Genomic DNA, 15,530 nt, shown 5'->3' with positions numbered 1-15,530 from the left:
TAACATGGCTGCCACTCTGAAAGATATAGACATAGATTCATCAGAAGAGGAAAAATTAAGCTACTGCTCTGGTAAATCCATGAATAAAGGATACAATTGAGGAGTAAAAAGTTTTATAGCCCTAACTATGATAAACTGCAGTCAGGATGACATTCAGAGTAGTTGGTTCTTGCCCAAACTGCTACCATCTCACTCCTTTGCAGTTTACTGCTCAGGATGTCATTCCAAGGGATAAGCAGTAGAGGACACTCTAACTTTCTCTACAGATGACATATATCTTTTAATAGGCGAACTTCTCTGAAATTTGCTTGAAAATTTTGAGAAGATTATAATAAGGAAACATCTACTTCAGAGGTATTTTTAATAACCCCTGTCATCCCAGTATCTGAACACTGAACACCACTGCAGATGGTTAAGTAGAAAATGCATATGCATCTTTTTATCTTGTGGTGCTGAAACCTGAAATTGCTCTAAGGTGTCCTGGGACATTTGAATGAAAAAACATTTAGCCATAGTGCACTGAAGAAAACTACTTGGTTCCCTCCTTTTAATTCTCCCTTCTAAATGCCTCATTTTGCCGTTACACTCCTTCCAGAGTCCTTCAGACAGCTAGAAGTATTTGTAAATAGGACACTGCTTTCCATTTCCAGTTAGGGGCAGAGTGTTTCTATCCACCAGGACAGGGATCAAGTTAAGAATCTAAATTCTGTGTTACATTACCACTAGGGACCCCATGGCACCCTTCACTGGCCCTGTAATATATCCTGTTTTATTCTCTGTTTAAAGAATTTATACACACACAAAACTACATTAGTATTAAGATTGCAAAGTCAGACACCCAAAAGTTAGGGAAAAAAAGAGGAGTCCTTGGGGCACTTTAGAGACTAACAACTTTATTTGGGCATAAGCTTTCGTGGGCTAGAACTCACTTCATCAGATGTATGAAGTAAAAGATACAGGAGCAGGTATAAATACATGAAAGGATGTGGATTGCTTTACAAAGTGTTAGGTCAGTCTGACGAGATAAATCAGTCAACAGCAGGATACCAAGGGAGGAGAAATAACTTTTGAAGTGGTAAGAGAGTGGCCCATTACTGACAGTTGACAAGAAGGTGCGAGTAACAGTAGGGAGAAATTAGTATTGGGGAAATTAAGTTTAGGTTTTGTAATGATCCAACCACTTCCAGTCTTTATTCAGGCCTAATCTGATGGTATCTAGTTTGCAAATTAATTCCAGTTCTGCAGCTTCATGTTGGAGTCTGTTTCTGAAGTTTTTTTGTTGAAGAATTGCCACTTTGAGGTCTGTTATTGAGTGACCAGAGATATTGAAGTGTTCTCCTACTGGTTTTTGAATGTTATGATTCCTGATGTCAGATCTGTGTCCATTTATTCTTTTGTGTAGAGACTGTCCGGTTTGGCCAATGTACATGGCAGAGCGGCATTGCTGGCACATGATGGCATCTCTCACATTGGTAAATGTGCAGGTGAACGAACCCTGGATAGTGTGGCTGATATGGTTAGGTCCTATGATCAATGTTCCCTCTAATTTTTGACAGGCCGTGTGCACAAAAAATTTCTTCTGTGCAAATTATTGTGCTTCTGTGCAAATTTTTGTGTGCCGGTGTTTTGCTGTGTGCGCGGGGGTTTAGGATCTGTGCACGTGTCCACAGGCGCACAGCTTAAAGGGAATAGTGCCAATGATGGTGTCCCTTGAATAGATATGTGGACAGAGTTGGCACCAGGGTTTGTAGCAGGGTTTGGTCCCTGGATTGTTGTTTTTGTTGTGTGGTGTGTAGTTGTTGGTGAGGAAAAACACCAAAATAAAGGTTGCCTCTGGAACCTTTATTCAATCCCTTTGTGCATACATATTGATGCAGCCTTTAATTACATTTTTCCACATACTATTTTCCCCTGCCTCGTTCAGTGCACTGAATGTACCCGCTCTGGGGATGAATCAGGGTTATGCAATGAATGAGGCTGTTGGTCTGTAAGGCCCCTTGTTCCATTTTTGCAGAAGCTAGAAGATGTGTCGTGAACAAGGCAGGAGATGGATGAGAGAGGCAGGAAAGAAATAACAGTCTTGTGGTTAAGGCAGTTGAATGCTGCCTTGGAGAATTGGAGTCCGTGCCATGGAGTTGCTGTGTGATACTGGGCAAATCTCTTAAACCCTACTTTTCATTGGTGGTCACTAATTACATGTTCCTCATTTTCTGGGTACCAAACTTGATACCCTGAAATCTGACATGCTGAAGTGCTGTGCACTCACAGCTGCAACTGAAGTCAATGGGAGCTGTGCTTTAAATGTCTGAAGTGCTATATAATACTAAGTATTCTGAAAAATCAGTTTCTAGGCATCTCAAATTGGGCACCTAAAATTAGTTGATACTTTTGACCTTAACGTCTCCATGACTCAGTTCCCCATCTGGGGAATAATAGTGCCTTCTAATCCCAGAGGTGTTGTGAAAATAATTTCATTAGTGTTTGTGAAGTACTCGGACACTATAGTGATGAACATTATAAAATGCCCATGAGGAAATGAATAATTCTATCTTCAAAGCAGGGTTTCAACAGCATACAGTAATTAAGACCTGGGGCCACACATTGAACAATGAGGACAAAACAAAAAATTGCATGAGGCAGGAGTTCTGAAGAAAAAAATAGTATGTGATCATGTCTTTAAAGCTGTATCATAATACATATGCACCAGGGGGCTGAATCCAGATTGGACTACCTTAATTTTAGCATTTCCTTTAGAGTGCTTAACTTTGCTACCTTAATACTGTTCTTTTAATGTATTTTGTGTGTGCAATTTCCTAGGTTTTTAAAAAGCTAACTTAGTAAATAGAAAATTCCATCATGTGGCATCACATTGACACCTACCTAAATCGTCAGCAGGATTAGAATCTTTAAAACCATGACACAGTCCTCTGCCACTTAAGCTAATGGACTAATGGTTAGCAGTAGTAAGTTAGTGCTATTTGGACCAGCACTTAGAGGGGGAAAGGACACTTTCCCAGTGGGTTTCACAGATATTTGCTGACAGCAGAACAATGGTGAGACTCAGATCTTGGGTTCCATTCCAGGCTCTGGAGGGGAGTGTACTCAAATGGGCATTCACTCCTCTTTCTGCCATTCTCCAAGCTTGACACCTTCTCCCCCATTCCCTCCAACCTGTTCATACCCCAGCCCTATCTCTTCCCCACCACCGACTCCTCATCTGAGGCCCATTCTCCTCAACTAGTCAGTCCCACTCTCCACTCCCAGCCTCCTTGTCCAATTAATCCTAGTTTCCCACCCTCCAGAATCCCAGTCTCCCCCACTTCCAAATCCCCTTCCCAACTCCCCAATCTCTCTCTCCACCATGCCAAGCCTCCACTAACTCTCCTCCCTGCCCATTTGCCCCAACCTCACTCGCTCCAGTCCCAGTTTCCCTCCCTGAGATTCTCATCCAATCTCCTCAGTGCTCTTGGCTCCTCTGTCTTAGTCCCAGTCTTTGACCAGCCAGTCTCTGTTCTCTCTACACACACTATGGCTCCTTATCAGACCTGTGTCCCCTCACCCTCACTTCTGCCTCCCCATCCCACAGGCACCCAGTCCCAATCTCCTTGCCTACCTACCTACCGTCTTCACACCCAGCTCTTCCTATGATTTCAGTTTCCCACCCGCCACCCAAACCAATGGCTCCCTATTGCTAGCCTCTCCACTCCCTGGCTCCCAGACAATCCCCGTCTCCTTGTGCCAATATACTCCTCCAGTGCGCTAGGTATAACTTGTTCTCTCTGCATTTGAATCGGAGGACTTCCTCCCACACTACCATGGATACCAGTAGGGAGGTGTGATGGGCTGGATCACAGAAACCCCCTGGGAGCTGCCACCTGATGTGCCCAGACTACTTCTGCCCCTGATTTCCTGCCCAGTCATCTTAGGACTTCAGTGCCCTGCCTGGTTTGAGCCAGACCCACTAGCCTTCTGCAAACCCAGACCCAGGTCTGAACCACATCCCCTAACAGCTGTAGGCTTAACTGAAAGCAGCTTACAAAAGTGTTCCTGTCCTTGCCACTCAGATGCCCAACTCCCAATGGGACCCAAACCCTGAATAAATCCGTTTTACCCTGTATAAAGCTTATACAGGGTAAACTCAAATTGTTCGCCCTCTATAACACTGATAGAGAGATGTACATAGCTATTTGTCCCCCCAAGTATTATTAATTAGCCCAGAGTATGTATTAAGTAAGAAGTGATTTTATAAAATACAGAAAGTAGGATTTAAGTGGTTCCAAGTAGTAACAGACAGAACAAAGTGAATTACCAAGCAAAATAAAATAAAACCCGCAAGTCTATGTCTAATCAAACTGATTACAGATAAAACCTCAGCAGTTCCAGTAAGCTTCCTTTTACAGACTAATCTCCTTCTAGTCCGGGTCCAGCAATCACTCATACCCCCTGTAGTTGTCCTTTGTTCCAGTTTCTTTCTTGGGGGTGGAGAGACGCTCTCTTTAGCCAGTGGAAGACCAAATGGAGGGGTCTCCCACGGGCTTAAATAGACTTTCTATTGTGGGTGGAGACCCCCTCTTCTCTCCTATGCAAAGTCCAGCTCCAAGATGGAGTTCTGGAGTCACCTGGGCAAGTCACATGTCCACGCATGACTCACAGTTTTTACAGGCAGAAGCCATTGCCCACATGGTATCTTGAATGTCTCCAGAAATACTTCTTATGTGGATTGGAGCATTCCAAGATGCATTGTTCCTTAAGTGCTTCTTGACTGGGCACTTAACTTTGCGAATTCCTTTCTCCAGGAACTGACCAAATGCTCGACTAAGATTATTTAGAAATCAAGCCAGTACACAGGCAATATTCATAACTTCAAATACAAAAATGATACATGCATACAAATAGGATTAATAGATTCAGTAGATAATAATCTTTACATAGATATGTTACATGGCATATGTAGCATAGAACATATTCCAGTTATGTCATATATATTCATAAGCATATTTCCATAAAGGCTTATGAGGGGCACCGTCACAGGAGGTTATCGAAAGCACAGAAGAGAGGCTCCCTGCTCTCAATTTCAGTGCTGGCCCCACCCTGGCTCAGAGCAGCCGTTACAGGGAGAGTCTGGCTTTGCCCCGTAACCCTTGGCTGAAGGGAGCATGCTTAGTCACTTTGCAGGAATGGCACATGTGAAATCCTGTTACATGCAAGAGGTGTGAGGGGATGAAATATGCTCAGATGCTCTACAGGGATGGTGCATGTACAGTCTGGCCAGCACTAAGAGCTGAGACAGGCTTGAGCATGCTCAGCAAGGACACAACATTTGGAGATTTTAGCTGTTACAATCTAGCAAGTCTCTACTGAGCATATGAAAATTGATTTTTTTCCTAAGGCTTATAACTTTGCCAAGCTTGGACGGATCTTCACAGGGACAGCAAGAGGCTTAGCCCTGACAGAAGGTCACTGCCTCCCTGCCAAGTTTTAAGTCCTGACTACAAAACTTGGGCAAGATAGAGTTTTAAAAGTAATTCTGGTGACTTTTTTTAAAAACATTGTTTTTTCCTAGCCTTATTCTTAGAAGTGACTGAACAGTTTTGGCTCAAACTTTCCAGAAAAATGCAGCCTGAGTCATTTACTTGCCATGGAAAAATTAAGCTGAAACAGTTGAAGTTTGGCAAAATTATAAGCAACTGAAAACAGTGTCTTACAATGGAAAGTGTCTTAATGCTAGGTGCTGCAACCAGCCCCACATATAATACTTCAGCATTGACTCTCCATTTGAGTCCCGAAGGACTACCACCAGAGATGTTGCTCTGCCACAGCCCGAACACCATTCATGTATGGGTAGGGGGCGAGAGAAGACTTTAAAAATGGATCTGTTTTTGCAGACTGAAAGATTTGGGAAATTTCTGTGCACTACAAGACTTTCTCCTGAACTGCCATATCATACGGGGCCAAAAAAATGTAACTATGCTCCATAGATTGCATTGGCTACAAATTAGTTTTCAGATATAAAGAAAACTTTAACTTTAAAAAGAGCACTGTATGGTTTGAGTTCTGTATTACATTGTGCTCTCCACCCTCCTGTATACAATACTGGCATCTGAGAATTCAGCTAGAGCACTCAGTCACCACTGTATTGTCTTACTCTAGCGCCTAGCATTTGATTTGGTTTGGAGGGAAGCATTACGGAAAGCAATAAAATCATATGGAGTTCCAGAAGGCATAGCTGCAATTATGAAAGTTATGTACCAAGACCCCTGTAGTGCTGTAAGAATTGGTGGAAAATTAAGCGACTGGTTCAAGTCAAAGTTTGGTGTAGGACAAGGGGGCATGAAATTACTGTTACTTTTCATCATGTTCATATAGTAAAGATAAGAATGGTAGATGAGTGGGAGGGCATGATACTGGATGATCTACAGTTAAGCTCTTTAGCTTATCCAATGATATCATACAACTGGAGACCTATTTGAATTAATGATACTCTTCACTACCTTGGAAAATTGTGTAGTCAACTTGGAGTTAAAATAAATGCCAAGACAACAGCAGTTGCATCTTGGAAAAGGGATAATAGATAAAATGTTGAAACGAGGCAGTGAAACCATAGAACAAATACAATCTTATGTGTATCTTGATCAGTGCCGATCTTTCCCTCAAGAATGAAGTTAAAAGGCGACCTGCTTTTACAAGCATTGCACAGAAGTTGATGAAATTATAGACCGAAAAACATTGTGTTTGGTAATAAAGTGAAAATTTATCAGACCAGCGTACTAACAATATTATTCTGTGGTCTGAAAGCAATTGCTTTAAATACAGATATCAGAATGCTGGAGGCAGCAGAGGGAAGAGTTCTCTGGAAGGTGGCAGGTAGAAAGTGGAATGATTTTAAAACAAATGAAAAATCCAGGTATGCGATTGGCTGCAGTAAAAAGATTATGATGGTGGGGACACTGTAGAAGACAAACAGATGATAGGATGCCAAAGAAAACAATGCAAATACAACCAAAGTCAGTCAGATCAAGAAGCTGACCACCACCTACGTGGCAGGCCATTGTATGCCTGGACACAACCAGGCTGGGTTTAATGGAGGAACAAGCCATGAACAGGAAAGAACAGTGATGCAGTATTTCTCCCGGTGTCTGTAGAGATGCTTTGAGATGAGTACAAGATGAAAAAGAATAGCACCTACAAGTCTCATTAATTACCAGAACCCAGACTGTGCCAGATGCTGTACAAACTCAGAACAAGGAGACAGTCCCTTCCCCAGAGAGCAGCCATATACTAATCTACATCTAAGTACTCTAATTTCCATTGTTCTTAATTACCCTTTACTTGCTTTAAGATTTTTTTTTTCTGTGGATTCTGGTCCCACCCCACGCATACTCTCATTCTAAAGTTACTGTATTTAATATTCCCAAGCTCTAGTTCAAACAGAAATTATTTCAGGGAAGTTCTATGGCCCGTGGTATTCAGGTGGTCAGTTCACTGTGACCATTCTTAGGCTTAGAATCAATGAAGCCAATAAAAATGGATTTTAACTTTCGTATCACAGGAAAACAAACATTCTCAAATATACTTGGGAAGCAGACATAGAAACTTAAAATCAGTAATGATTTTTTGGGGCCATTTGGACAGCCTCTCACATGGAAGATGACAAAGGGAAATGGCAACAGGGATTGGGAACAAGATTCTATTGTTTTCAAAACTTAAATTCCTCCCATTTCTTGGCACATTTTACCTGCCCAGTTCTTTTGCTTAAGATACATTTAAAAGTGCCTTACATACAAAACAGAGACCTTAAAATAATAGTCAAAGCTGGGCTTCTTATTTACTTTAAAAATGCTCACAAATGAATAGCATGATAGGTGCCTAAAAAATACAAACATGACATCCTTCCTTTTATCACCATGGGCAGGAGACAAGTCTGAATCAGCAATACTGGTGAAAAATTAAATAAGACGAGTTATCTTATATGAGTCCCAATGCTCCACAGTCCAAAACATGAGTGCCCTACATATAGGGTTACATGCCTAGTAGTCTCAGATGAAGAGATACTCATGACAATACTGTGACTAGTGAGATATCATTCACGCTTAAGAAAGGCAGGTCTCCAGACAGAATTCAGATTAACTGATGAGTGTTTGTATGAATAGTTGATTGCACCACATCTGAACAATGAATCAATACAGGATTTTCCCCCTGACTCCAGTCTTCACCTGAAAAGCTATTTAGGAGGAATTTTGATCTTGTGACCTCATTAGGCTGGCTAAATATTCTCAAGCTCTAGATAGGTGTTTAACCTCAAACTCCAAGAGCTGTATGTGTTTCACAGCTGGTAGCAAAGAGTTAGAAATGATGGGGTTAATAGCATAGTGAGTAACAAAACAGAAGTTTGTTGTCAAGAAATTCTCTTCCTATGTAAAAATAACTGTTTGGTCTGATCTTGAATTTCAAAGAAAAACCTTCTGAGTTCGAAGTACCACCGCATTCATGTACTGTTAAAATGAGACCCACTACAGAGAACAGTGGACAAAAAAGCCTACAAAATCTAATTCTTAAAGTATTCAAACTCTGTACTTCCAATGGTTAAATAGTCACAAGCTCAGAGAACTGCTTTTTTTTTTTTAAGCTAAACCTGAAATATAGGTACATATTTCTGACATATGAAGAGAAAAAAAGAGCTGCATTAAGACCAGGAAGGGTTTGTCCAGATTATGAAAAGAAGTTAAGGTTAGGCCAGGGTTAGCAAATACACTTAAACCAGCTCCAATTTAACCTGAGTTTTTAATCCACACCTGGAGAAACCTGTAGCGAAACTTAACTTTTAGTGAAATGGGTGGTAAATACACATTCACATTTTGAAATTGCAGTTATATTTCACTGCTGCCAAATATATTTATGAAAAAATTACAAAGCACTTGAAGTATTTAAGAGCTGCATCTATGGGAATAATAGAAGTGTTACAAACTTTGCAGTTCATCTCTTTCAGCATTTATGTCTGATAGTTTATCCTGGCATCTTTATTGAACATTTTCAGGGTACCACCCATGTGCCGGATGCACTGGTGTGGTTTTAAAAATACATGTATGAAAATGCAGCATTGGATTTAAAGCTGTGCAAGGAGCACAAAGATTAGAATGAGAGCGCTAAAGGACATGTTTTATAGGGTTGCATGGTATTCTAAGTCATACTGCTCTCACTGATTTAATGGCAATTGGACAGTAGCCCCTAACACTACAAATGTATCCTTAAGCGTAATGAGCCTTACGAAATTCAAAATGGACAACAGCCTTGAAATCCGTGAAAGTCTCAGATAACTGAACAAAATACAGTTCTAGGGCTTGTCTGTCGGTAACGTGCAATACCTTTCAGTACGCATCAGCAGGATCTACATGGGGCAGTTAGAGCACATGCTCTATTGCTCTACATTTCACACCCCTCTAATTCACACTACAGTGATGTACAACCCCTTATTTCCCAACAGTTTTGCTATACAGCAGCCACAGTATTTACAACATATTATTGTTTCAGATGTACATAAGCATTCAGCAAAATACCAAAATAAAAGATAATTACAACCATACGAAATGCTATAATAAATATTAACATGGCGAGGACTTGGACATAAATGTTATCTCACTAACCTGGAAACTAGAAGCCATCGTGGTATTAAGGAAAGCAGTGAGTGTCGATACTTGCCTTTTAGTTATTTCCTAAAATACATTTGTGTAACATTAACAGTCCATTGTAGGTCACCCAAAGCAAGAGTTTAGAGTTCTTGCTCATACTGTACTGCAATACTTGAAAGATTACAAAACGTTGTAAAAAGCCCCTGCAATTCCTTAGGAACAACAGGCTGATTTTAAGATAAATTCACAGTCTGAATGGAGCTACCAGGGTTTCTCCAACCAGAGATTGTAATGGTTCAATTAAATCAATCCTACAAATACAGGACCTAAAATGCTAAAAAATTTCAGTGCTGTGGGAAATTCACCTTCCCCTAAGGGCTAAAAAATATAGTTCAGACCGAAAGGGTGCTAGCGTAAGCCACACTAACAGTATGTATCTCTGTCCGTCTCTAGAAGCTAGTCCACATTAGAGGTCTCTGAATCAGTTGAGGCTTCCGTCTAATGGGTTTAGTCATTTAGAAGCTCAGGCTTTCAGTGAGGTAGGTCCTAGTTTCAAACCCTTCTAATGGCCCAACTGGGTTTGTTTATATTAACACTTATTGCTAACATCATATTTTTATGCATCACTAATTATAACCCTTTCTAAGGGCTAGAAAATCTGAAAAAGCAGTTAAAATGTTTATCATCTGTTTATGGTAGCACCTACACTGTGTTAGGTGCTTCTCAGATGGTCAAGAACAGTAGTCCTTGCCCCAACGACCTCACAGTCTAAGGAGACAAAGATTAAGGGTTAGTTTCAAATACAAATCAACACATTTCACTACTGATAGCACGATGGAAATTTGTTTTTTAAGGATTTAAAATTTGAGAGGCCAAATGATTTGCAACTCATCACAGGCAAAAAATAGCTCTATTTTTTCCATTTGGGCAAAAAGCCAACACAACACTGCAAGTCCACAACTATATCTTCAATAAAGCATGTTTCAAACATGGTTATTTTTATAGTGTAGGCAGAGTTGGTTGCAATTAACAAACTTGTTTCATAATTATAATTGAGTATTTGTTATAAGCCTTTAAGTAAAAAAGCATCCACTATAGCCAGCAAACCCCAAAGTCTGGACTGAAACCCCAAGGCATCGTTAATTCAGACAGTGGAGTACAGCACCAACTCTAGCTGATGTACATTTCTCCCCCACCACACCACAGGTGTATGAATCAGCTAAATCTCCCATTTTTATAGTAATACAGATTCCAAATAGCAGGGTAGTAGAAGTGCTTAAAGCTAAAATACTTTGCATGTATGCTGCTTGTCTTTCAATGCAGAAAGAATGAGTCAAGATCAACATCTGTAATAGTGGGTGGGTGACATCTGAGCAGGCTAAAAATACATGTTGATAACCACAGCACACAAAGCTAAGACCAATACTTTACATTTCATCCAGGAAAGCTTTCAGCTATCATTCATATAATCTGCAGTGGATCGTGTCTAAATTCTTCTAGGAGACATTTCCTTGCAAAATTTCTAGAAAAAGGATTATTTTTAATGACACTTCACTGACAGTAAAGGGTTGTTTAAAAATCAAGGTATTGTTACAACAATCTAACAACCAAGGCTGGGATTTTCAAAGGATTTTTGCCTTTGAAAATTCTCATAAGTAAATGAAAATTAAAGTAGCGTACGATTATTATAATACATTTTCAGAAGGTAGCTACCACTATGGAGAAAGGATTTCCTCTGATTCCTGTGAGTTCCATCCTTGGCACAGATAAGCATTGTTGATTAATACATGTGGTAAGGTGGGTCAGGGAAGAATACATGTTCTCTTCTGTAAATGTAAGTTTACCATTCTAACAAAGCACCTTGAATTTAACCTGAAATTGGACAGTCAGTGCAGAGTGAGAAACACAGTTTTAATATGCACTCGCTGGTATGGACACAGAAGACAGGAAAATGCATTATGTATTTGAAATCTTCTAAAGGTGGCCATTCAAGAATGGCTCCAAGTAGAATTATTGCCAAGAATTAGATAAAAAGGTATGGATGCCCAGGGCAAGGGTCATAGATGAAATGAAAGGACAATCTTTCAGACAGTCACACGGATGGGGCATTTCTGCCAACGATGCAACTTGGAAATATGATGACTCTAGTAATATCTTAAGACTGAAGACCACCTGGACAATGGGTGAACTTAGCTGAGGAAGCCAATTACTCATACAAGAGGTCTTCTTCAACAGTATCCAGTTAAACAGCAACTGGGTAACAGGAAAGTGGCATTGTGATGTTGCACTCTGTATGATTTTATGAAAGTATGCTGATGAGTGTGAATATAATAACTAAAATATTCTTTTCATGCAAAAGGTCTCTTGTAAGGTATCATTACAAAGCTTATAATCTACTGAGTGTGGTCATCCTATTTGTATAAATGTATCACTCTTGTATCTGAAACTAGAAATATGAAATATAACTCTGAGGTCCTATTGTAGTTATGCAAAGTGTGGGCCATTAATGGTGGTTTGGAATCTTAATGGCTCTCATTAACCAGGACAATTGACTGTAGATGGTTGTTTAACTTGTAAGTCTTCCTGTATACCTGTGTGCTGGCAAGTAAGTAATGAAGCCTTACAGTGATATGTGATCATGTCCTGAACTGGAATCCACCTTTAACCTGGTGCTTTTCCACTGAGAAGGAGGGGTGGGAACCCAGAGGGACAAACGATTCCCACCTTATGCAAAAGATATATAAGTGGGTGGAACAGAAAAAGGGGGCAGCCATCATGAGAAATCCCCTAGCTACCACCTGAGCTGGAACAAGGGCTGTACCAGGGGAAAGGATTGTGCCAAGACTAGGAAGGCATCCAGTCTGTGAAAGAAACTTATTTAAACATCTCTGAGGGTGAGATTTTATCTGTATTCAGTTTTATTACTGTACTAGACTTAGACTTGCATGTTTTATTTTATTTTTCTTGATAATTGACTTTGTTCTGTCTGCTACTACTTGGAACCACTTAAATCCTACTTTAATAAAATCACTTTTTACTTATTAATTAACCCAGAGCATGTATTAATACTTGCGGGGGGGGGGGGGGCGAACTGCTGTGCGTATCTCTCTATCAGTGTTATAGAGGGCGAACAATTTATTAGTTTACCCTGTATAAACTTTATACAGGGTAAAACTGATTTATTCAGGGTTTGGACCCCATTGGGAGTTGGGCATCTAAGTGTTAAAGGCAGGAACACTTCTTAACTTGCTTTCAGTTAAGTCTGCAACTTTGGTGCACATGGTTCAGACCCTGGGTCTGTGTTGGAGCAGACTGGCATGTCTGGGTCAGCAGGACAGGCTGCTGGAGTCCTAAGCTGGCAGGGAAAGCAGGGGCAGAAGTAGTCTTGGCACATCAGGTGGCAGCTCCCAGGGGGGTTCTGTGATCCAGCCCATCACACGCATGTCTAGTGGAGAGGGCACTGGACTGGGAGTCAGACTTGTGTTCATATTCCTGACTACTACAGGAGTTGCTGAGTGGGCAAGTCACTTGACCTCCTTGTCTCTGTCTCGCCTTCTGTCTGAGTGGTCTAATTAGACTGAAGATTCTTTGGGGCAGGGACTGTCTCTCACCAGTGCTGGTACAGCACACAGCCCAGTAGAGTCCCAATCTTGTTTGGGGCCTTTAGGCATTACTGTAATACAAATAACAGGACAGTTACAAAAAGATTCTGCGAGCTATTCTATAATTTTAGTTTCAGTAAAACATTCTCAAAAAATGGCTAAAATTTGCCTTTCGTCTGATAATCAAAGCTGTTCCACCCTGGCAAATTGCCTGGTGGAGCATCATTCTGCTGAGAGGAAAGCTTTTTGCTGATGCATTTTTTGGGAAAGTACCATTTCATGTGATCTGGAGCTTCTTTTTACCCACTATTCCACTTACACCCACCTTTTAAATCATTGCTAGGTGGCTGACATCTGACTGTAGGAATTCAATGCTTCTTAATTAGTCTCAGTAAAGCCATTAAATCAAGATGTTACTGGACAACAACATACAAATAACTACACCAGATCAGATCAATGGTCTACTTAATCCAGTATCCTGTACTACATGCTTAAAAGGAAGATGCATGCAACTCCAAAGCCTGCCCATTGGAGAAGTTTTTTCCTAAACCATCTGCTAGAGTGTCGCCTTGAAGCATGATGGCTCATAATACTTCTAAAAGCATTTTCATTCTACCTAATGTAATAAATGAGGTTATTATCCATATGTTTACTACAGTTCTGAATTCTAGGCAGCTCTTGACCTGAATATCTTGTAGCAATATGTTTCACAGGTTAATCATACATTGTTTAAAAAAAAAGTCAAGCTTTTAATTGGTTGCCTCTCTCTTTCATTGAATGAAATATTCTCATATCGTGAGAGGGTAAATAGAAACCCACGGTTCACCTTTTCAATACTAGACATATACTAGATATTTTGCATCAATCAAGTCCGTTCTTACTCATCTACTCTCTAACTTAAAAAGATACTCATCTTAAATCTCTCTTTATTTTGAAGTCGTTCCATGCCTCTAATCATTTTAATCACCAATCTATAAACCTGCTATACTTTATTTGAGATCAGTTTATCACTATTGAACACAATATTCCAAGTGAGGGCATAACACTGACTGACTTAATAAAATTAAGTGTTTTCTATCCCCCTTTTTTTTTTTAAACTTTGTTTTTTTAACCACCACATTGAGCAGAGGTTTTCACTAAGGTATCTGCAGTGACACCCAGGCTTTATTCCTTCGTGGTGACAGTTATTGCAGAACCTAACAATATACCTCCAAATAATTCAAATTATTGCTTCCAACAGTAACATTATCTTGGATTTCTCAGTATTGAATTTTGTCTGCCATCCTGTTGCCCGTACACCTTGCTTTAGGAGGTGCCTCTGAAGTTCCTTTATTTTCTCTTTTGACTAACCTACATAATTTTGTCATTTGCAAATGTTACCACCCCATGTGTACACCCTTTTTCAAATGTAATATATTAAAAATTAGCCCTATTTTGAAACCTCCTGGCACCACCGCCTTTTGCTATGGTGAAAATGACCATTTATTCCTATGATCTCTTCTGTTTAAATCAATTTTTGATCTCTGAAAATACTTTACTTCTGACCATGACAACTGATGAGATTGTGTCAAAAGCTTCATTGAAATATTCTCCTTCCGATGGTTCTCTTTTATCCACTATTTCAACAATATGCTCATAGAATTCTAGTAGATTTCAAAGACACCATTTTCTGTACAGAAGTTGTTCGAATTTGCTCCATCGTAGCTGTTAGAGGGCTTTCCCTTCACACACACACACACACACACACACACACACACACCCCCTCACCCCCTTGGTTCTTGTCATGCAGACAGAAAGCAGAAAACCAGAAGTCCAAAGTGCAGCCAATGCAATGTTTATTGGGATTAGTTCCAAGCAAACATATCCATAGCTCTACTTGCCGGCAAGTCTGTTTTCCAGTATTTCATTTTAAGCTCTGACACAACAGAGCATTTTACCCCCTTGTCTACCTTTCCAGCTCTGATACTGCAGAGCCTTGCCCTGTGTCCCGCTTCTGTATTCCCCCCTCCACATTCCCATTTCCCACCTCCTCCTTCTTAGCAGGCCCAAATATACCTGCAATGCATGCCCACAGTCCACCCCTTTTGTACCCCATGGGAGGGCTAAGGAGTGAGGTTGTGCTACGGTCAGGGACAGGCATTTCGTTGGTCTTTTAGTGTTTTATTCCTTCCCTCCAATCCCCCTTTGCCTTTCCCAACTGGTAGCTTGACCTTGCCTTGAGATTTGAGGCAATCTTAAAGTGTGCTCATATATTACACTCCCATCACACCTTGTAACACTGACTGCTCTTATTTGTTCCCAT

The 15,530-nt window shown here is 40.4% G+C and overlaps 1 protein-coding gene across 9 annotated transcripts in view; it reads right to left on the bottom strand.

Annotated features, from left to right (window-relative positions):
• Nucleotides 1-15,530, bottom strand: part of KLHL2 (kelch like family member 2) — a 105,470-nt gene that overhangs the window by 51,861 nt on the left and 38,079 nt on the right. Inside the window, exon 4 of one of the 9 annotated variants that reach the window (XM_078852500.1) lies at nucleotides 10,333-11,148. The exons of the other annotated variants lie outside the window; for them this stretch is intronic. The gene's annotated coding sequence lies outside the window, so the exon portion shown is untranslated. The remainder of the gene's footprint in view (nucleotides 1-10,332; nucleotides 11,149-15,530) is intronic. 9 annotated transcript variants of the gene reach the window in all.

This window comes from Lepidochelys kempii, chromosome 4, assembly GCF_965140285.1.
Source record: "Lepidochelys kempii isolate rLepKem1 chromosome 4, rLepKem1.hap1, whole genome shotgun sequence".
NCBI classification, from domain to species: Eukaryota; Metazoa; Chordata; order Testudines; family Cheloniidae; genus Lepidochelys; species Lepidochelys kempii.
Note: the sequence above shows the minus strand (reverse complement) of the source record. Positions and strands in the feature narration are given on the sequence as shown.